Source organism: Dendropsophus ebraccatus, chromosome 4 (genome assembly GCF_027789765.1).
Source record: "Dendropsophus ebraccatus isolate aDenEbr1 chromosome 4, aDenEbr1.pat, whole genome shotgun sequence".
In the NCBI taxonomy this organism is placed as follows: Eukaryota; Metazoa; Chordata; class Amphibia; order Anura; family Hylidae; genus Dendropsophus; species Dendropsophus ebraccatus.
This window is the reverse complement of record NC_091457.1, coordinates 144,836,714-144,860,944: the sequence shown is the minus strand read 5'-3', so window position 1 is coordinate 144,860,944 and position 24,231 is coordinate 144,836,714. Positions and strand designations below refer to the sequence as shown.

The following is a 24,231-nucleotide window of genomic DNA, read 5'->3' as shown; positions in this document are numbered from 1 at the left end:
GGTCATTCCTCCCTGCTTGCCACTAGGCATTGGCAGAACAGTGCAGGGATATCATATACAGCCATCTGCAGCTGGCATAGATCATGCCTATGTATATATATGGCGCTTATATGTATGCATGTTTATGTTATAATGGCTACATTTCAGATCCGGCACTGTTATCGTACGCACCATAGAAGACTTATGATGTTGTTATATCGAGTCAACAAGTCATTAGCTATTTTGCAACCAGCGCCTACACCACGGGCTACAGAGCCATCTATCTACATATATACGTAGTACCACCGCTCGCAGATCACTTTATTACTGTAACTTATATGTCAAGCCTTTGAAGTTTTTCATCATCATCACGGCTCTGGCAGAATAATGGGAGAGGATTACATGGTAAACCATCTGTAATACATATCTGTCATACTCTGCCAGTGTCTGAATATCAATTGCAATAGCATTTTGCATGTAAATCACCTGTCACCAACACAGGTATGTTTAGTTTACTGTAACCCATGCATTACTGGGTGTCTGGACATATTAATTGGTATATATATATATATATATATATATATATATATATATATATATGGAAATATTCAAATGTATTGGCTGCAGTACACTGTACTATCACTAGGGGTGCGCTCTTCCTTTCTTCCTTTTCAATTATAATATGATATTATTATGCAAAAAAAAGAGACCTTCTGACCTCTTACAATCCGCCTACTAAGAATTACTTGTCAGATTCAGCAATTATTCCGCTTTCTGGCCTGATTTTGGTATAGGTTTCCCTTTGGTTATTGTGAGAATTTTCGTAACTTATGATTTTAGTAGCATCTCCTATAAGAATATGCCAGTGTTCATACAACGGTATATAGCTACAGGTCCATTATCCTACACAGTTTCCTTTATAAGTTATACCATAGGCCCTGCGGCATCTCGTAGACCTATACATACCGTAAACAGCCATATTCATATGAAGCTGGGGTGATAATGAGGTGTCATGGGAATGGTGGTGCCTAATGAAAAGCATTGGTTATGACGTCCACCCAGCTCTTTATATAATTTATTATATTAGTTTTTAGATATAAATTACTTGTACTCAGTAGATTAGAGAGAATACCCAGAATCCTTTCTGAATAGTAATAAATTACCGGTATGTCAGATCCTGTAAGTGACAGTATTACAATTAATATAATAACACGCACCATGCTATTATTCCCAGGCTTCGGGCTGTGTGGATGTGTGCTTTGTAGGAAGCTCATTTGAATATGCAAATGTTCCTAGTACAGGAAAACTGTTGCCCATAGCAACCAATCACAGTGCAGCTTTCAATTTTAAATAGAAATTTGGAAATTCAAACCGGGCTATGATTGGTTGTTAGGGGCAACAAAAACCGTTATTCTCTCAGTTTTCACAGATCGTTCTCTTTGATATTTAAAATTAGTGTATGGTTATTGTCAGTGTCGAACTGGGGTATCTGGGGCCCACCAAAGGAAATGATCCTGGGGGCCCACCAATGAAGAACCAGTGAGAAACAACATGTCAGACAGTGTTTGTGCAGGTTCTAAAGCTGGGGCCCACCGGATCCTCCGGTTCTCTGGTTGGCTGGTCCGACACTGGTTATTGTTAGGTAAGCGGAATCGGCAGAAGTGCCAGAACAACAAGTTCTGGATGACCATCATTATGTGGATGGATCTTGTTTCAGAAATCGTGACTTGTGGCTACCTTCCCCCCGCCTTACGTCCGTCCTCTATTCGTCACCATCACATGATCTGGTTTATAAAAGTCTTAAACCAATTTGGAATCTGTTTTACGTACAGTAACAGATGCTTCTTGACATCTTCCTATATCACTGCTTCCATATACCTTCCCCATATAGAGATGAATTTAACACAGCAGCAGGATTCGCTCTGTGCACAGACTGCTGGGGGTGACAGATATGTTACATATGCGGAAAGGAAGGAGCCATACGTGATAGCTCTGCGCGCGGGGGGGGGGGGGGGGGTGGTTGGGTCGGATACACATATTCCATAATTGTGACAGAACCCTAATAAAATATATAATCACGATGTCAAAATACAGTATTTTGGGGCGAAAAGGGGGACAAGTAATATGTCACCTTCTCCTATGCTGATGTGAGACTCGAAGTTTATAGGCCCTAGTGCAATAGGCCATTCATCTGCTACATACAAGGTAAAGGGGACTTTAGGCCCACTCAGGTCCCATCGGAACTGCACCTATTTATCCAACAACTAGTTTGGTGCCTATTGGATATGGTCCTTAGTGCTCCATGTAATAGACCCAGAGATCGGCCGATGAGCAAGCAAGGCCACAGCGGGCCTACAAATCCTTGTTATTTGGCTTTACATCGCCCTGTGTAAAGAGGCCGACAATGATGTAATTGAAGGCCCGAATGAGCGATCATCCAGGTGGCCCTGCCGGCACAGTCATTGAGGCATGTAAAGGCTCCTTAAACAGTCGCAGCGCTACTAGATCATCACTCATATAGGGCACAGGTCAACCAGTCTAAAAGGACCCTCAGGCTAGATGAAAGCTTCAGCGGAAACAGTAATGACAAAGCTAAGACGTCTATAAGAATTAGAATTTTTATCAAATTAAAAGAAAAATTTGAAAAAAAAATTAAATAAAAATTGAATTTGGGCATTTAGAAGAAAAGCCATCTGTGTAGGTGGTGTCTCCTTCCATCTTTATATTCAATGTATTATCAATGTAGTATGTTCGTTTTACTGTTATTTCTCTTTTCCTTCGCTCTCCATTTTACTAGATTCTGTATTGTATACTTTATAACAAGCATGGAGATTTTCTCCTTGGGGACCATCCTGTGAAAATATCAGCTTCTTATGTGAAGTGGGGGAATATATTCAGAGTGCTTTATATGTTTTTTCTTTGTATATACCAGATATGTCAGTGCTGGTAGAAGAAACAACCGATAGGCGACCTCCTGGACTAATATCACATATCTATCTGGTTTCAGGCCTGGGCTATACTGAGACTTTTTTGTAGTGTTTATGAATTGATTTTATCTATTGAGCATCAGCTGTAGTCTAAAGCAATACATTCAGTTTCTGCAATCCATTGATCACTCAATAGTTAAAACCAATCGATAGCACTACAAAAAGTCGTACTATAACCTGGGCCTTAAAAAGAAATGGGTCTGCATTTCTCTTTATTGCAGTACAGATTCACACATGACTTAAAGGGGTACTTCAGGGGGGAGACCTTTTTCACTATGGCCAGGGAGGGGGTGGATGAAAGCAACAATTTCCACCTACTTCGCCCGTTCAAGCCCTAGGGCCAACATCACACTGCTCCAGTCCCCTGTCTCCGAAAGCTTCCTGATCGAGCTTGAGACGTGACACTTCAAGCCCATTCAGCCATTTCAGCAGCTTAACCAGGGTCCCACCCAGTGTCGTACTGGGGTTTCTGGGGCCCGCCAGAGGAAATAATCCTGGGGGCCCACCAATAAAGAACCAGTGAGAAATTACATCAGTCATTGTTACTGCAGGTTCTGAGCTGAGAGCCCACAGGAGGATTTTCCGGTACTCCGATGGGCCAGTCCGACACTAGTCCCACCTCTGTCGCTGAATGGCTAAGCGGGCGTGAAGTGTCACATCTCAAGCCCCGTCTCAAACCATGACGTGTCCAGGGACCAGAGCAGTGTGATGCGGACCCCAGTTGTTGCTTTCATCCACCCCCTCCCCGGCCATAGTGGAAAAAGGCCTCCCGCCTGCATGTTGATATTTTATGTGAATTTTCAGTTGATTGTTGTGTCTTTTACCTCTTGTATTATATATAAGACATGGAAGTTTTGCAGTGGTTTTGGCTGTTGAGTAAAATGACACCACATGGGAATCTGCTTATAGTATGTGCTGTACCTGGGCCTGGGGAAACTGATGGGCCTAGCTACAGAACAGCTCGTCCTCTAATATCCTCGCCTTTTTTCTTTAGTGACAGGTGAACTTTAGAATTTACACTACAAATTTTATAAAGATCAGAACATGTTATATCAGAGGGAGAATATAGCAAATGTCTAACAGGTTGTGCTTAGATGAACTCCCCGGGAATAGTGGAGATATTTTATTTGCCAAAATGAAATTAAAGGAAACCTTGGGAGACCTACAATGCTTCAGCCTCTACCTGCAGGCCTATAGATTATCCTTAGATTTTTCATATACACCGGTTGGAGGCAAGGTGCAGTCCTTCTTCTCAATAACAGTATAGCTTTATTGTTGAATAGCATTCTCATAGTACAAGCTTTGTTATTTAGATGACCAGAAACGTAGAATTCTCTGGATCCAACCTTGAGAATCTGTGGATGTTTTACAGGTTTTACGATATTTACATTGAAGTGCTTGTGTTTGTACGGTCTGTATGGTGTGGTTGTAGGGTCTGTGTGGTGGTAGGCTCAATGTGGTCATAGGGTCTTTGCTGTCAAAGGGTCAGTGTGGTTTTAGGGCCTGTGTGGTCTTATGGTCTGTCTGGTCATAAGGTCAGTGTAATTCTAGGGTCTGTCTGGTTATAGGGTCGGTGTGATCATAGATATTTTTAGTTATAGTGTCTGTCTGGTCCTAGCGTCTGTCTGGTCATAGGCTCTATGTGGTTGTAGGGTCTTTCTTGTCATAGACTCTGTGTGGTTGTAGTGTTGATGTAATCATAGGGTTGTGGATGTAGGGTCTTTGTGGTTCTAGGGTCTGTGTAGCCTTAGGGTCTGTCTGGTTGTGAGGTCAGTGTTTTTCTAGGGTCTGTCTGGTTGTAGGTTTAATATGACCATAGGGTCTTTGTGGTCACAGGATCTTTTTATTACAGGTTCTGTGGGGTTGTAGGGTCTTTTTGGTTTTAGGGGCGGAGTGGTCATAGGGTCTGTGTGGTCTTTGGTTGTGTTTGGTTGTGGGCTCAGTGTAGTTGTAGGGTAAGTGTGGCCATAGGGTATTTGTGATCCCAGGATTAGAGATGATCGAACAGGGCCGGGGTTCAGGTTCGTACGAACCTGAACTACAGCCCTGTTCGATCATCTCTATCCAGGATACGTCTGTATGGTCATAGGATCTGTGTAATCATAGGGACAGTCTGGTCGAAGAGTCTGTCTGGTTGGAAAGTCAATGTGGTCATAGGTTCTTTATGGTCATGTGGTCTTTGTGCTTATTGGGGCTGTTCGGTTGCTGGGTCTTTGTACTTTGTGGTTGTAGGGTCTTTGTGGTTGTAGGGTCTTTTTGGTCATTGGCCTTGGATTGCTCTGTATGAAGTAAATAATCTAACGTTGGGCAGTATAACCTGGTTTGTAGTGACATGCCGGATCATGTGCTCAGTGTGATTCCGGTCAGAACCGTTTTCATTAACCTTGCTTTTTACATGGAGGTATTGGAGGCTGCAGCAGACAAGACCTTCATCACAATACTGTGACAGAGTTCTGAGGCATTTCATTTTACAGAATGTCATTACATCTTTAGCATCCAGTCATGTCTCTTCACTAGGACGAGAGGGCCTAGCCTAAACCATAAGAGATAACCCCACACAACTGAATTTCACCAACGTACAATAGGGATGTTGCTTTACTATTCTTCCATTAAAAATATATAGTTGATCAGTGTGGGGATTACAACCAGCATACTTGGTCATCATTCCATTTAGTTGAGGGACAAGGGACCTCTGTTCTCATGGTCAGCAGGGGTGCCAGTGGTCGGATTTCCACCCATCAGCTATTTATCACTTATACTGTGTATAGGTGATAGAAGGGGTTATCCCAAGATTATTACTTATCGCCTGTCCACAGGATAAGTGATAAGTAACTGATGGATGGAGGTCCCACCACTGGTACCTCTATCAATCATAAGATCGAGGTCACTTGTCCACCATCTGAATGGAACAGTTACCGAGCAAACTTGTTCTCGTCCCAGTGGTCGGAGCCTATCAGCTATTTATCACTATTTATCACATTCTAATCTTAGGATAACCCCCCTTTACGTAATGATACACATATCAGCATCCTTTTCAATGCATTCAAGAAACAAACAAAGACCTAATATAATAAAAACAATATAGATATGTAGAGTGGAGAATGATTCTAGTGAGCTGGACACTGATTTTGTATGTTTTTAGGAAACTCGTTGGTATTACTTTTCCTTTGTATGATGGACATGTATTTCTTATCTGTGACTCAACCCCCCGAGGAGCAGTAATGGAGCGCACTTCCAATAAATCTACATGTCATACACTTCAGCCAATCAATAAATTTCATTCGACAATTGATTATATAAATAATTAATCAGCCGCTTTGATGGGATTATGATTCCAGGTTTATGTAAATCACTGTTAAAAATGGGTCCTTTAATTGGCAAATAAATGGGCATTGTGCTGGCTCATTGAGGTCAGCTTGGTTCACGCTGCGGTCTATTCACAGCCTAAGAATAGCTCCAGATCTGGACCTTTGATGTTTCCTAGGATAATTACACCAGCAGGACAATGGATTAGGATCCCGGTCAGTAGATGTGGAGGTCATGGAGAGATGTCACCAGTGGCACTTTATGTCAGCAGCATGTGCAATGTCCACAAGGGTGCAGTGACGCCATGTGTAACCACCATGATCTGATCATAGTGACCAACAGCGACTGATGATTGGACATGTAAAGTAATGCAAATCTCCTTCTCCAGCCAAGTAAAAGCAATACTCCAGCATTGTTAATGGAGCCAAATCGATCACAAGCAAAACAATGTTATACATGAGTCAGAAGGCACATTAGGTAAAAAAAAAAAGTTGGCTGAACCATGTATTAGGTGGAAAGTATGTGTAATAGGGAGATTTATCAAACATGGTGTAAAGTGAAACTGGCTCAGTTGCCCCTAGCAACCAATCAGATTCTACTTTTCATTCCTCACAGACTCTGGAAAATGAAAGGTGGAATCTGATTGGTTGCTAGGGGCAACTGAATCAGTTTCGCTTTACACCATGTTTGATCAACCTCCCCCTTCATAACCCTATTAAACATACTGTCCACCTATTTTTGGAGCACCCGGTATATATATATATTTTTCTTTTTTACACTTAGGCTTGCACATATTGATGCAAAATACTGACTTATGGCAATGTAAGGGGTTGTGTCATTAAAGTGACTGTACCACCAGGCCCAGGCCGAATCACTGGAGGCGGGCTGACCCACCCTTAGTGGGAAGAAACCCTAGCCCCTCTATGATAGGGTTCCACTGATTCTAATGGAGTTACGTCATGGAGGGGCTGGAGTTTCTTCCCACTAAGGCCCCGTTCCCACTGAGCAAAAGTAGCGGAATTCTGCTGCGGAATTGTCCGCTGCGGAATGCCGTTAGCCTCCCGCTCATAATGGGAGTCTATGGGAGGCACGTGCTCCTGCTCTGTACGCACGGAAGAATGAACATGTTGATTCTTCAGCGCGTACAGAGCAGGAGCGCGCGCCTCCCATAGACTCCCATTATGAGCGGGAGGCTAACGGCATTTCGCGGCAGACAATTCCGCCGTGGAATGCCGCTACTTTTGCTCAGTGGGAATGGGGCCTAAGAGTGGGTCGGCCCGCCTCCAGCCTGGGCCTGGTGGTACAGTCACTTTAAGAAAACTAGGTCTAATTTGGCTCAGTATGTCATATTATTATGATATTTTCAATGTACAAGCATTCCCGTTTGGGAGATATAGAATTCCTCCATGTGCCTGCTTTGTTTTGCCCAGTTGCTCATGGTTATGACCATCCTATTGCATCCACGAAGAAGGTCACACATGCTCAGTTCGACTGTGTATTGCTTGTCAGTTTCTACTGTGTAGGCAAGCAAGTGGCAAAGTGTGCTCTGTTGCATGGCAACAGCAAGAAACCAGGAAGTGATCAGATCTATGGGGGAGAAGAACAGTACAGGGATGTAAGTCATTTTACCTGAGAAAAATAATAATACATACATGTATATGGTACATATACAATTTTGCTTTGTGGGGAAACCTCTTTAATGGAAATTGCAGTTTTTCAGTAGTCGTGGTAATAAACCGCCATGTGACTCCATGTACATTTATTGGATCCTCGTTGTGTATAAGAGTGGACCATGAAATCCTTCAATTATACCATTAATGCTAAATATCGATGCTTGTGGTATGGCTTAAGCCTAATAAAATAACGCAGATCATGACTCCATAGGGACAAGGGCTGTTAAAATCACTTACAGGCACAATCCCTTCGGAAAATCCACTAGGGGACTATGAATTACAGTGTTATAGGAGGCAGGTAAACAAACAAGTATAGGGTTCTCATGTTAATGTAAAAATATAGATTCGGGTCAATGACTGAAAGTCTCCTTTAGAATGAACAGTAAAAAGGTATATAGTAAATCGGTCTAGAAAATTAAAATGCAAATGACATTGTGGTTTACTGGTTTACGGCATGTCTCCAAGATTTAGAGTAAAGTTATGGATTCACACTTAAGTGTCATTGAACTGAACACTAATGTTGGATTCTTGTCATGTCTCTGTACTGGAGCCGTATATTCTGTAAAACTCTCCTGGCATCATATGGGTGCTACCCATAGACTGGACATTTTTCTGGAACGGTAGCCTTGATCACAAAGTGTCCCCTTGCATAGACACCCAAAAATGGAGGTAGCTTGGCAGTAAAGGATCAATTTCTCTGTAGCGCCACCATAGGAGAAGTGAAGAATTACACACTGTCCATTCAAATCAATAGGTTGTTTGCATAATGCAGGGCGAGATGCAGGACTTTGTAACTGTTCTCCACACAGGCCAAGAGATGAAAATCCTGACAAAGGGATCCCATAAAGGTTTTAGACACTGGTGTATCCCTTTAAAGGGATACTCCGGAGACCAAGGGCAACTTTTTTTGCCAATATATAGTTTTAATAAAGTTATATATTACTTTGTAATATTACTTTATTATAAAAAAAAAGTCTATTATATATACATATGTACTTTCGTTTAGTGGCAGCATTAAAGGGTTACGTTGCATGTTCCAATAGTGCTGTTCATCAGTGCTAGAACAGAGCAGGGGATGGGAGCCCTGCAGCTTGTGTAGGGAAATGCAGGACTTATAGCCCTGCAGTTTCTGACATAACCATTGGGGGCAGCAGAGGGGTCCTGGTTACTGCTGCCACTAGACAGAAGTGCATATGTATAGAAAAAAATAATAACATTTTTATAATAAAGATATATTATATAGTAATATAACTTTATTAAGCAATGTATTTAACATATATTTTTAATCTGCGGAGTACTTCTTTATTGGACAAATGTAGATATGTCAGGATCCTGCAACACCAACTGTATTGGAAAGCAGCCAGTTATGCAAAATAAAATGTATATAGTATATAATATACTGTACGTTCAGTTACTAGTTGACCTTGATAAACTAAATGCTGTCTATAAAGAAGTGGCCTGAAGATGTCAGCTGGAGGACTGAATTGGTAAATGAGGCATAGTAATAGATTCTTCATTTTTAGTATTTAGCTTATATAGTGCAAACATTAAAAGAGCTTAGTCTAGGCCATCAATAGCAGATCAGTGGGTACTGACTGCCAGCTTTCCTACTGATCAGCTTATTGGGGGCTATGGCACTGAGGTTGTTTACTAGGCAAAGCTCCCTACATATCATAGTGGCCGTGTCTGGTACTACAGGTCTCTGCAGCTCCGTTCAATTCAAGTAAATGTAACTGAGCTGCAGTACTGTGTGCAACCACTACTAAATGCATGGAGCTAGGTAAACAAAGAAGAGGCAACAAGCACTTACTGGAGCCCTGTACCACCGTCAGCTAATCTCAGGGAGTGCTGTCAGTCAGACCCCCACTAATCTGATATTGATGGCCTGTTTTTCATCAGTATTAAAGTTCCACAAAACTAAAAGTGAAGCCCTTTAAGGGAATGGAATATACTCTGGAAATCACTATAAACTATCTTCAGAATATTCAGTATTATATTTGCTTGCCGTGTCACGAACGCTTGGAATTGCCAGAAACGAAAAGACAGAAATCAATTAAGTCTCTAACCAAATGTATTTTTCAATTATAAACCATTATTTAATAGTGGCCGGTCCTTTTAAGCTGCCTTAATATTTGATTGAGTGTCTTCCAGGAAATGGAATAAAAGTAATAACTCCATTATGAATCTGTCACTGATGAGAGTGTTCACCCTGATGTAGCGCACACATGCTTACAATATACCGTACGGTCTGTACCGACAGGGGGGGGGGGGGTAATGACCCCAAACTGGGTGTTTTAAGGGAACTTGGGGGACTGGGCTTAAATACCTTAATTTGGTGATTTAAATGCTGGGAAGAATTAGTTTGTTAATTTTCAATTTATTTCTCTTTAAAATAAATCCTGTCATGGTCATCACTGACTAGTATGGCATATTTTAGGCCATATTTTGATGTATAAAAAACTTGTATTTAAAAAATTTTTTTAAACTAAAATAATCCCCCCCAAGACATTCAGCTTACATTTAACTTACTAATATAGTATTATCCCTTATGGTCTTGGCCTCAGCATGTCTTTGCTTGATTTACCCCGACAGGAAGTTGTGTAGTTCTTTAATTTTCACTAAGGTATTGTCTCCAGCTCTTTAGCTCCTCCCTCTCTCCCAAGACGACACATCATCACCTCCTGTCTCAGGTGGCTTGGCTGGATCTTGCCTTTGAATTCAAACTCCACCCCTCGAGTGATGGGGAAGAATTAGTTTGTTACTTTTCTAATTTGATTTACCCCAATTGGAAGTTGTGTAGTTCTTTCATTTTTCAGTGAGGTATTGTCTCCAGCTCTTTAGCTGCTCCCGCTCTCCCAAGACACATCATCCCCTCCTGTCTCTAAACACTTGGCTGGATCTTGCCTCTGAAATCAAGCTCCACCCCTCGAGTTATGTCATTACCTCTGACCAGCCCCTACAGCAGGCATGAGGAACCTTGAGGCCTCCGGCTGTTGCAAAACCACAATTTCCATCATGCCTGGACAGCCGAAGGCTGTCCAGGCATGATGGGAATTGTAGTTCTGCAAAAGCTGAAGGCTCAAAGGTTCCCCATCCCTGTCCTATAGCCTACATCCCCATGTCCCGAATATATATATATATATATATATATATATATATATATATATATACATGCCATGTAGTCTCACACAGAGATATAATATATAAATGTGGAAGAGCTGCTATAGGGGGATTTATCAAACCTTTTGCACAGGAGCAATGGAGCAGTTGCCCATAGCAACCAATCAGATCCCAGCTTTTTATTGTCACAGCCTTTTTTATACATGAAACGCTCAATCTGATTGGTTGCTATGGGCAACTGCTGCAAAAGCTTTGATAAAGCTTTCCCCTTTGTTTCCGTTCTTTCAGCAATCAGTTTCTGCTTTCTGGCAGGATATCGTCCTCGGTGGCTCAGACCCGGTGACTGTGTTGGCTTCATTGTGCTCCCGCAAAGCTTAATCTCACTATGCTGCGCGAATTGTATGTTATTATCTCGAAACCACTTTGCCTCTTGGTTAAAACAATCTTTGTGCCATGGGAATCGCCGGGCATTTGAAATCTCATTATAAGCACCGGCTTTAATACAGTCATGTAGAGAGTAAATGCCACCTAAAGGATGCCATGTTTACTCTGCATTAACCTCTTATTTACAGTAATGTTACCGACAACGTAGTAAAAATCAATATCAGGAGGAGGAGGAAGTGAACCCATAAAGTTAATCTACTATAACTAACTAGAAATATTCTTCCCCTCGTATCATTCTTCGTTTCATTTATTTGGGAGCTTTTATGAGAAGTGCTTCAAACTGAATAGAAAATACACCGGGAGCTTCTCTAGCATTGTGCCCTCTGTGATGTCATCATGGTGACATCATCATGAGACCACACTAGGAGAAAAGAGAGGATTTATTGATGGTGGCAATAGAGTTAAGGCCCCTATTACACAGAGCGATAATTGGCCCAATCAGGCCGATTATGCAGATTATCGTTCCGTGTAATAAAGACAACGATCATCCGAAGAAACGATTATCCGCTGATCGTTGTCTTTGAACATGCTAAAAAGTCATTGTGTATTACTATGTGTAATAGTGATACATGGCCGACGGCTGATGACTGTGTAAAAAAATTCCTTAATAAACTTTAGTTTATACATACCTGTTCACGCTCCTGGTGTTCTAGCTCATACCTTCTGCCTGCAGGCACTGCTGGAGCTTCAGAGCCTGTCTCTGAATCGACAGCCTGCTCAGCCAATCACTGGCTGAGATGGGATAACGTCTCTGAAGTTCCAGTGACGGCAGCGGGCTGTGGGCAGAAATAAGAGAGAGGTAAGTATAAACATAATTATTTTACATGTAGGGCAAGGGCTGCACGGACATCTCTAACTAACTAATATATATATATATATATATATATATATATATATATACATATATATATATATATATATATATATATATATATATATATATACAGCCCTTGCTGCACGATTATCAAGCGCTCACTTACACTAGGCATTAAGCCATGTAATACAGCCTTTAGGACAGGAAGGGGGACAGGTGAAAGAGCTAATGCAGGGGAAAGTAAGTATGAAACAGGCAAATAGTAGACTCATAACAAAAAATGACATTTACAGACTATGAGGAGATTTATCAAACATGGTGTAAAGGCAAACTGGCCCAGTTGCCCCTAGCAACCAACCAGATTCCACTTTTCCTTCCTAACAGACTCTTTGGAAAATGACATTTGTAATCTGATTGGTTGCTACGGGCAACTGAGACAGTTTCATTTTACACCATGTTTGATAAACTCCCCCCTATATTTATGAAAGCCCAACATCTTGTAAGCCACTTGTAACTTAAAATAGGTCTTAATACATTTGCTATATTTTTGATGCCACAACAGCCTCTTGTGTATCATTTTAAAGGGACATTACTCTGTTGTTGTCCCCTTTTTTAGTATATGCCTCCTTATGCAGTAAAAAAAAAAAAATCAAAGACTGCATACTTACTTCTCCTGCCCCCCCCCCCCCCCCCCCACACACACACACACTGCTGCTGTCCTCTTCTGATTAGGTTTCATGCAGGTAGGGACTGTCTGCTCAACCAGACACTGGGCTAACTGTTAAGTTTCTCGTCACATGAAATGTAACTGAGGCAGAAAGTGGGAAATAGACCAAACTTCATTACGGTAGAGTAGAGAAGGTGGATTGGGGGGAGCGAGTATGCTTTTTTTTTTTTTTTTTTTTTAACCGCACAGGGAGGCATATACAAAAAAAAGCTCAACTCTTTAAATGAGAGCCTCTTTAGATATTAGGCTATGCTTTTTAAATAAAAGGGTAAAAAAAAATACATGTAGCTCTGCTTGGTGTGAATAGGGCATTACTCTGGCAATGACTCTAAATAAACTTGGTTTATTCAGTAAGTATAAAACTTTCAGATAATTTAAACAAATTTGGAGAAGCGTCTTTGATGTTCACTGTAGCTCTGGGGAGTAAGCTATTCTGCAAATAGAAGCCTATTGCTCGGTTTGTTTGCATGTATTTATAACCCATAGAGTGATTGCCTGTGATTAGCTCCGTTCTGACGCGCACATTCAGCTCCACTAATTTCTTCAGAAAAAAAATTTCTTTTTTACAGTATGAGTGCAAATGAAGTATGATGAATATTCTTTTTTTTTTTTATTGGGGAGTGGGAAAGTTCTCCATTGACTTTATAAGAAAACCAACAAGCAAAATGGAAACCATAGTTATGGCGATTTTCATTGAACGGTTTCTGTTCTAAAAAAAGGTGACTATTACGATATTGTTTTTACCCCAGGTTTTTTAAACCAAAACCAGAAGTGGATTGGGCTGGAAGAACTGCTGGGACACTCACCAATCTCAGGAATAGAGATGCAATCACCCCTAAAATGAATTAAGTGTTCACCACGCCTGGACGGCCACCATGGCCTGTGCTCTATTCATTCCTGATGAGCTGAGTTCGGTGACCCATAGAGAATTAATAGAGCACAGGCCGTGGTGGATGATTCATTCATTGCAGAGTGATTGTGCTAATCCATTTACAGGACTGGTGAGGGTCCCAGTGGTCAGACCCCCAGGAATCGGCTTGTTATTCTCTATCATGTGTTGAGAATATCCCTTTAATTATATCGAGAATTTCATGATTAAGCTATGATGAAGAATTCCATGTGGCTTTGAAAATAGTCATTTTCTATACAGTGGTCCCTCAACATACAATATGAATTGGTTCCATGATGACCATTGTAAGTGGAAACCATTGTATGTTGATTCCATAACTCCATGGAAAACTACTAATTGGTTCTGAAACCCCCAAGATATCATCCCAAAATGTGAGAAGATTAAGAGAAAATTTTATCTTATACAGATAAAGCAAGTCATCCTGTAAATACTCCGCTGTCAAAGGGAGAAATAAAAATTAGAATTTTTCTTCTGTCTATACAAAAACTGCAGTTGTGATGGCACCCCAATTGCAATACTATTGGATTATGTGCTTTCACTTTAAGGCTATGTTCACACTACGTATGAGACCAGTCTCTGTCCGGATCATCTCGGCCGGTACTTAAGTACCGGCCGGATGATCTTTCCGGCCGCAGAGCTCTGATGCGGGCGCATCAGCGCGCGCCTGCATCAGAGCTTCCCATTGCCCACAGTGAAGCAAGCTGCCGGAGCCGCTCACTTCACTGTGTGAACTGACAGGTCTTTCTGCGGCCGGAATTCACTGAATTCCAGCCGCAGAAAACTGACCTGTCAGTTATTTGCGGGGCTGCACAGATCCCGGCCGGAGCGTATACGATGTGTGTACACTCCGGCCGGGATGCCATTGCTTAATAGGCTGTGTTCCGCTGCACAAAAACTACGGCCGTTGTTGCCATTGTCAACAACGGCCGTAGTTTTACGTAGTGTGAACATAGCCTAAGGCTTTTATTCTGTTTTTCCACTGGTTGCTTATGCCTGGGTGTGTCTATACTGTATATATTTACAGTATATACTGCTCATATAGAAAACTTCCAAAAATGAGTAACAATGATGAAGAATATGGTCAAAAAGAAAAGCATCAGGTTTGGATTTCAGCTGAATGTCACGTTGCTGTTTGAAGGTTGCTGTTCACTATTGGAGTGTTCACACAATGTATTTTTTGCCTTTATTCTGCCTCAGAATAGGGCCGTATTTTCATAACTACGGTCGCGAACAATGATTGTTATCACTATTTAGGCTGTATTCACACACCTTTAAAATGGCAATTGTTTTTATTGGAGCCATAATTTCACGCCCATCATTTTAAAACAACAGATGTTATTCTTACAATAATGACCATTGTTATCGAAATATTGGTCGGTAAATAACGACTGTACAATAAAAATAGCTGTCATGTTGACTGTGTGTGAACATAGCCTTAGCCTAAATAGCATGTGCACTATATGTCCAATTTATTGACTTGTTTTCCATACGAATTCCAGTAGTAATCACTGCAAAAAAAGAGTGAAAATCGTGGCAGACATCCAAGGGCACACCATGTGAACGTTCCCTATCATTAGTCGTGATGTGGCAACACGACTTTGCCCTCTTACGTGAGCGGCCACAGGTCGCCGTGAAGCCCTAGACTTACTTCTCAGCTAGAAGTGACCACTGTTTTTGTTCCATTCTAAGAGATAATTATAATATCCAGCAACACCTATTCAGCCTAGGATTGAATAGACGTCTTATCATGCCGGAGACCTAAGTATACTTCTAAGTAACAACCCCACCCTCTATGGAAATATTCATTTTCGACAATAATTATCCTTTAACCTTTTCATTGTGGGCAAACCCTGTGCCCGGCATCTGAGCAACTAAAACGTCTTTCATCCCTCCCTGTATTCCTATAAACGCCATGCCTTTGATTTCCATACCCCGGCCATTAGTCTCTTCCATCTCTTTTATATTGTATCTTTTGAAATTAAAAAAAAAAAAAAGTAAGAAAAAGAAGCAAAAAAAAAAAAAAACAACAAAAAAACGATGCAAAGGCAGAAAGAGAAGCGGGAGGAAGCGATGCACAAAAATGGTCACGTCCTCGCATGCCGTCGCCGAGTAATTGTTCCTTGAAGGGGTTAACGCGTTCACACTAGGACTCCTTAGCTGAGGAGAATGGTGGTAGAAATTCAGGTGCTGCGAAAGCCAAGGCACAAGCTGTATTTCCCTCCCACACGAGGCTTGCTGCATTCTACGTTAGCCCTGATACGCTATCTCCATAGTAACTCATTGCAGAGACACGGGGAACTCGGCAGGTCCACTCTGCTTTTATAGACTCGTACAGCATCAAGTGGGTTTAAACAAAAGCGAAAGCAGAGGAGTACAGGGTGGATGGAAGAATACAGTAAATGTTGTGTGTTTTATGGTGTATATTATGGAGGTGGCGACCCTACCCCCCCATTCACAAATAATCCTGCCCCCGACCATCAGTGTTTCCAGTATGCCCCATATGACCAGAAATCCCTGTCCCTGCATAGAACATACATCCCTGGTGATGAAGTATCTCGCTCTGGACACAGATGTCAACATCCAAGAGGCAAAATCAATGAGATATAGGGGCCTGGCAAGGAAAATGACATTTTAATGAGAAACTACTGATTTATATTGGAGATAGCAACATGAAAACGCTCAACCACAAATCATATTTTGTAAATGTATGTTGCTGTTTAGTGTTGCACATGGGATAATAGATCGCCGCTTTGGCCGTAATTCCATTTTCGCATAGGCTCGATGACGGAAGGGGGCCGCTTGGTCCATTTTTTATCCTTTATGTAATGGGAAATTCCTGATTATTCCGCTAATAAATATCATTTGGCTCAGTCACTCTATCTGCAAGGTCTTTATTAAATCGGTACAATCATTTGTATTCCCCCATCTAATGCTTCATGAAGGGCTTAGTCATAGTTTCTGATGAATATAGACATAGTCGTGTTATTTACTGCTGGTAGAGATGGTATTAGGCCATGTTCAGCCATTGGGGTAGCCTTTCCCAACAATTCTTGTGGTGATTTCCAAAAATGGGAACATATGAATTACCCTGAAAACAATGTATAGGCAAGTTTTACGTAACTATAATATAGTAAAAAGTCCTCGCACAATTATAGGTTTGATGTCCTGAGCTTAAAGCAGGGGTCTCAAACTTGGCTGGGTAGATGGGCCAAACACAGACTAAAAAATTTAAGTTGACTGGTTACATTCCTTTAAAATTAGAAAAAATGCTAAAATATTGTTTTAGCATTTAGCATGTAGTAATAGTGACCCACTGTGCCTCCATAATAGTGACCCACTGTGCCTCCATGTAGTAATAGCGACCCTCTGTGCCTCCATATAGTAATAGTGACCCACTGTGCCTCCATGTAGTAAGTGACCCACTGTGCCTCCATGTAGTGACCCACTGTGCCTCCATGTAGTAATAGTGACCCTCTGTGCCTCCATATAGTAATAGTGACCCACTGTGCCTCCATGTAGTAATACTGACCCGCTGTACTTCCATGTAGTAATAGTGACCCTCTGTGCCTCCATATAGTAATAGTGACCTACTGTGCCTCCATGTAGTAATACTGACCCGCTGTACTTCCATGTAGTAATAGTGACCCTCTGTGCCTCCATATAGTAATAGTGACCTACTGTGCCTCCATGTAGTAATACTGACCCGCTGTACTTCCATGTAGTAATAGTGACCCTCTGTGCCTCCATATAGTAATAGTGAACCGCTGTAATTCCATGTAGTAATAGTGACCCACTGTACTTCCATGTAGTAACAGTGAACCGCTGTAATTCCATGTAGTAATAGTGACCCACTGTGCCTCCATGTAGTAATAGTGACCCACTGTGCCTCCATGTAGTAATAGTTACCCACTATGCCTCTATTCAGTAATGATGCCCCTATGCCTGCATCTAGTAATTATGCCCCTTATGCCTCCATTCAATATTGATGTGTCCCCTGTGATTGTCTATAGTAATTATGCCCCTTGTGTCTCTATTCAATAATAATGGCCTTTGTGCTTCATTCAGTAGTGATGCTCTCAAGATCTTGGGGGGCTCTAGCAATTCGGCACATCCAAAAACCCCTTTTATACATAGACGGACACTTGTGCAAAACTGGCCATGGAGTAAAGTCACACACGGCAGATTTGTTGCAGAAATCTCTGGCATTGTCACATTCATGTGAATGGTATTGGCAGATGTCCATGTGCTTGCGTACAGATGAACAGAACTCAATTTCAGCCACAGGAAAATCTGCCATGTGTGAATATACCCATATGTTTTCCACAGTAGTTTTGATCATACTGGGTTTAGAACCAAAAAGCATACTATGACATTTTAGGGCTCTGTTCCCACAATGTCTTCATTTTAAAACCAGTGGCCGTTATTTTATAATGATCATCATTATTATTGTCCATCATTATAAAAAAATGCAGGGGTTTTTTTTCGCCTAAAAAAGACTTTGTGTGAACAAAGCCTTAGGTGTTGAGATTACTCATGAAGGGGAAAACTACCTTACCTAGACTATAGACCAATATTTTTGCTATGACCTTCTCTTTCCTGTCTTCTTCTAGGTTCGTGAATAAGGCAAGGCAATGTTAGTGAATCACCATGAGTGAATGATTCCTCTTTCAACGTAAATATAATTTGTAAAGGAGATTAACATACCCTCCTATGACAGAAATGCTTAACAGATCAGTGTATTACTTACATCATTCTGTTCAGCCGTTCTCCTAATATGTAGGAGAATAGGATTCTTGCCACACCCCTCCCCCCGCCCTCCAGCTGCTGGTTGACAGTTGACTGCCTATACATAGCATGGATAGATAACTGCAAAACAGCAGCTGCTGGGTGGAGTTTTTTTTTTTACATCTAATAAATATCCAGGACTACAGAGCACATGCACATAATGAAGAGGACTACTTACTGTCCATGTTATTCAGGAGGATATCTCTGAATCAGCTGCACAGAACAATGTAAGTGAAACATAAATCTGTTCAGCTTCTCTGTCGCTAGTTTATGCTACCCTGAGATAGGACGGCAGAAACCTACTGATAGAGTCTCTTTAACAACTGAGTGGTGGGGGTCCTTCTAACATAAAGGGACTGTTGAAACCTGGAAATCCCTTTAATATGTAGTAAAGTGTATGGATTTTAAAGGGAGTCTGTCCCCCTGAAAATGCTTTTTTATTTACCGGCAGCAACGGAAGTCTTGGCATTTGATTATCGGTGGCTGAAGAAGTTGGATGCAGCCCTTGAGAGTCCTGGAAAACATGGATACAGTTCATGGCTGTATGGCCCTCAGGCTGTATCCAACTTCTTTGGTTATCAAATGCTGAGACGTGCGGGTTCAATTGGACACAATTCCACTCATCTTAACTGATTAGGACCACCCACTGGACTCCTAAGGTCACAGTAATCAGTAATTTAATTTAATATAATACAAGTTATACAGAATCTTTTCCCACCAAACTATATATCAATCTGACCAGCTCCTCCTGCTCTATAACACGACGCTTGTAGATCAGATGGCACATTCAACATGACAGGTTCCCTTTAAGAGCTGCCGCTCTAATGCCGCTGACCGGGAATGACTGACAGTACTTGCTATAGCTTAGACATCCCTGTAACTCTTTTAATTATTGTACTGAAGCCATGTTTAACATCACGTCAGGCTGAAGTGTAAGAGGTAATCGGCCCCAGGCATCGTGTACATCCCGGGCCTCAAACCTCTTTAGCTTTTAGACAACCAATTATATGGAAAGGTTGATGCAGCATTTTATTAAAGTGATTATAATACCGACAATTATCAGACTTGTAATAATATCGTTGAACATTTCATGTCTGGGTAATTAGAAATCCACAAAACGAAGTGGAGCTGTAGGGCGGCATAGAAGCGGGTAAGATACTACAAGTTACCCTATAGGATTGTGCCAGTGTCCTCTAGAGTAAGAATTAGTGGGTGCCCCCATCCATACTATCTTCATTGATAAATTTAATCCCCCCCCCCCCCCCGTCTGATGGAGAGCTATAGGGCAGGACATAGGTTTGGATGTAGATTGATGAATATAGTAAAACTCTTACCTATTCCCCATTTTATGGAGGCCGTATATCCTCCTATTTATTGGTTATATAGAGAGTTTACGACATAGAGATCTGTCTAATGATATTTTTATACCCAGGACAGTGACTATAGCACAGGGGGCCTGCTACTTCAGCATCATCAGCACACAATGGATTCATCAACCATATAGGCAGAGAGTCTATAAAATTCAATTGATAGTTAGATTGAAGGAGCAGTGAGGCTAAAATTTTTATTAAAGTATTGTATTTCCCCCCAAAAGTCATACAAATCGCCAATATACACTTATTACGGGAAATGCTTATAAATTGCTTTTTTCACAGCACTTACTACTGCATCAAGGCTTCACTTCCTGTATAAAATGGTGCTGTCACTTCCTGGATAACATGGGGATGTCACTTCCTGGATAACATGGTGATGTCACAACCCGACTCCCAGAGCTGTGCAGGCTGTGGCTGCTGGAGAGGATGATGGCAGAGGGATGCTCAGTGTCCCTCCAGTGCCCCGCACAGCTCTGGGAGTCGGGGCGTGACATCACCATTTTATCCAGGAAGTGACATCACCATGTTATCCAGGAAGTGAAGCCTTGATGCAGTAGTAAGTGCAGGGAAAAAAGCATTTTTTAAGCATTTCCCGTAATAGGTATATATTGGTGATTTCTATGACTTTTGGGGGGAAATACAATACTTTAATAAAGAAAATTTCAGACTACGCCCTACGCCTCAGTAATCAAATAGAAGAATGTGAATTGAGCTCATATACTGTACATGGGACAGAGGAATGGAAAGAAATCACTGGCCCTTTAGTGTGGAAATGTAATATAGATGCGCTAATGTAAAGAAATTTGGGGGAGTTGTTTGATTGAATCAGGTCATCAAATTTGTTTAAATGCTGGTTCGTATCTGGCTAATTCAGATGTGCTAAGTGCCGATACGTACTGTACCTCTAATACCCATACAGTAAGCAGCCATGCATGTTTTATTGCTGCTTATTGTGCAGAAGCAGCGACTCCTGTCAAATTGACCGGTGTCCCTGCTCCCCTATACAGATTCTATGGCACTGTACACCATTAAAACTATGTACTGAGCAGGAGGCATGCGTTGTATGCACTCATCACTATGTACTGTACAATCAATCACATCTCCCTGCGGATAATCACAGAGAAGGTGTGGCCCGTTCCTGCCCCTAATTTATCATGATTTATGCCTGGAAACAGGCGTAGATCATGGCAAAAATTTAGACCTGCCCTGGAGCAGGTGTAGACTTCTGAGGTGTAGCTACGAGAACGAGTACACTGATCTTAATAAATGTCTCCCTTTATATGAAAGTCAACCAAACCCAACTTTATGGGGTCCTTCCGAGTCTCCACTGACAGATGTTATTGGGTGTAGACCTTTACTGCATGACCCCTTTGTTCTGGGAGAAATGAGCCAGCACAATGGCAATTGGCTGGCGGCTTACCCCTCCCCATAGAGAACACAGGAACATTCGGCCATGCTGAACATTCATGTGTAAGGGGAGGATGAGAGTGAGAACTGTTGGCTGAATGATTGTTGCCAGACCTCTAACAACGGCCTCCATGGAGAGCAAAGGGGTGTTTAAAGGGGTTATTCAACGCTACAAAAACATGGCCACTTTTCCCCCTCTCTTGTCTCCAGATTGGGTGGGGTTTCAAACTCCGTTCCATTGAAGTAAATGGAGTTAAATTGCAAACCACACCTGAACTGGAGACAAGAGAGGGGGGAAAGTGGCCATGTTTTGTAGAGGTGGATAACCCCTTTAAATTCAGCAGCCCATTCTTTTTTTTCCCCTGTACATCACCTTTCAGGGTCATATGCATCAGAAAGTTCTCCGTTTCTGCTAAAATCAGCAAATTTGGTCATCTCTAATGTGTATAGGGACAATTCAGAAGACTTTGCCCCTCTAATTGGTGAATTTTCTGTGTTTTTGAGTTTTTTTTTTTTTTTTTTTATTTAGAGATTTGGCTATTGCCCTGGAAGGGTTATCCTGCTGCTAACAGGCTGGAGTGTTATTTGTGTGATATGTCTTTATTCCCTATGTTTCTGTCTTATTTTTGTATTCATTCTAAAAATGTCAATGAATCAGACCAGATCAATGCGGATCTCCTGGACTGTAACTTTGCTGGCCTATCACTTACATTTAATGATAGGAGGGTCCAACCTCCAGCCCAATGTAAGGTCACGGTTCTCACATATTTTAGTAGATAAATAGAAATCCTATTTATGTGTTCCTATTAATATTCAGATAATGGCCTGGGCTTGTGATCTGTGCCTGACACAGCATGATATAATGTGAATGGGTGGGTTGCCAGGCTTGTTAAGGGGGTACTCAGTTGAAAAATATTTTCTTTTAATTAAACTAGTGTGAGTAAGTTATATAGATATGTAAATTACTTCTATTTCAAAAATCTGAAGTCTTCCAGTACTTATCAGCTGATGAACATCCTGCAGGAAGTGGTGTATTCTTCCAGTCTGACACAGTGCTCTCTGCTGCCACCTTTGTCTTTGACAGGAACTGTCCAGCGCAGGGGATTTGCTATTGCTCTGGACAGTTTCTGACATGGACAGAGGTGGCAGTAGAGAGCACTGTGTCAGACTGGAAAGAATACACCACCTCCTGGTGTATACACCACTTCCTGTAGGCATACTGCAGCTGATAAGTACTGGAAGACTTGAGATTTTTTTTAAATAGAAGTAAATTACAAATCTATATAGCTTTCTCACACCAGTTTAGAGTACCCCTTTAAAACATCTCCAGTATGTCGGGGACTCTGTCTGCCAAAGAGAGTGGCAGTGGCCAGGGATTCTCAAGCGAATACAGAGCAGGATGACTGTGTTGCCATAGCAACCATAGTACCATAGTATCAATGTTGTGATATGGAGGGGCAAAGGAGGACTCTGTTCGACGTGTAAAGTAGTGGGAAACCTGGTAATGATTCAGTGCATATGGCTGCCAGCACTTGTGGGCCAACTATGTGTGGGGACTATGCCCCCAGAGTGATTTACACCAGGGTATTTGCCTGATACTAGACCTATAATGTAAAAACAAAAATAAAATCTCATTACGACATGTAGTTATAGCCCTAGACCAGGCTTGGGGAACCTTCGCCCCCGCAGCTGTAGCAAAACTACAATTCCCATCATGCCTGGGCAGCCAAAGCTTTAGCTTCGGCTGCCCAGGCGTGATGGGAATTGTAGTTTTGCAACAGCTGGAGGGCCGAAGGCTCCCCATGCCTGCCCTAGACTATATGTAACATGTGGGCCATACATTATTTTGTTCATGTTTTCTTAATAAGCAAAGGCAGTCGTGGCCATTAACGCCAGACTGGAAGAAATTATACAGACTTATAAATATAGGCGGATTTCCATTCCCTTTCCTTGCGCCAGCAGCACAGACAGTATGCCCCGCGCGGCTCACAGTCCATCACTATGCTACTGTGCTGATAAAGCAGCAATATATCGACTGCTGCGGACAGATCCAGCATTTGATGGACTGTCTCGGAGAGCTCTGTTCTTTCCCACTGTTTCCTAGGTGATATGACGGAGCCCGCACATGTGCTGTGCAGCCTGCCTGCCTGCCTGCCTCCGTGTACCATAGAGCACATAGCACCAGGACGCGTGTGCAGGCAGGTGTATATACGGGATTTATGCTGTGCTTTATGTCTGCAACAAAAAGGGGGGGGGGTGCAGGCTTTGCAATGGAGGACAAAAAGGTAAAAAAAAAAAAATATGCAAGATTCAGTATAAAAAATAGCTGCTATAGCTGTGCTTATGTTCAATATGCCTGAGGACAAAATAACCCTAAGCTATGTATTATTAATGGCCACACTGGAGAATACGGAATGTTTTCTATTTCCGATGGATTCTGGTACTATACTATGCGTGCATTGCAAACACAGGATGCTGCTATACATAGTAGTTTAGGGCATTGAAATCATAAGGTATACTAAAAAAGAGAAAGCTACTGGGATGCAAGAAGGAAACCAGTACAGTGTATATGGAAGGAGCCCATCTGTGTCTACAAGTGCGGCCGTCAGCAGTGCCAACCACTGAGTCACCTGCCACATTATATTATTAGTATATTATATTATATTAGTATCTGTTTAATCGTATGGGAAGGTATGACTTTATACC

The 24,231-nt window shown here is 41.7% G+C and overlaps 1 long non-coding RNA gene across 1 annotated transcript in view; it reads right to left on the bottom strand.

Moving 5' to 3' along the window:
- LOC138790023 (uncharacterized) overlaps positions 1–18,789 on the bottom strand; it is a 43,869-nt gene extending 25,080 nt beyond the window's left edge. The window contains exons 1-2 of the long non-coding RNA XR_011362830.1: positions 18,708–18,789; positions 12,139–12,285 (exon numbers count right to left, since the gene is read on the bottom strand). This is a non-coding gene — a long non-coding RNA (uncharacterized lncRNA). The remainder of the gene's footprint in view (positions 1–12,138; positions 12,286–18,707) is intronic.
- Between the last annotated feature and the right edge of the window lie 5,442 nt (positions 18,790–24,231).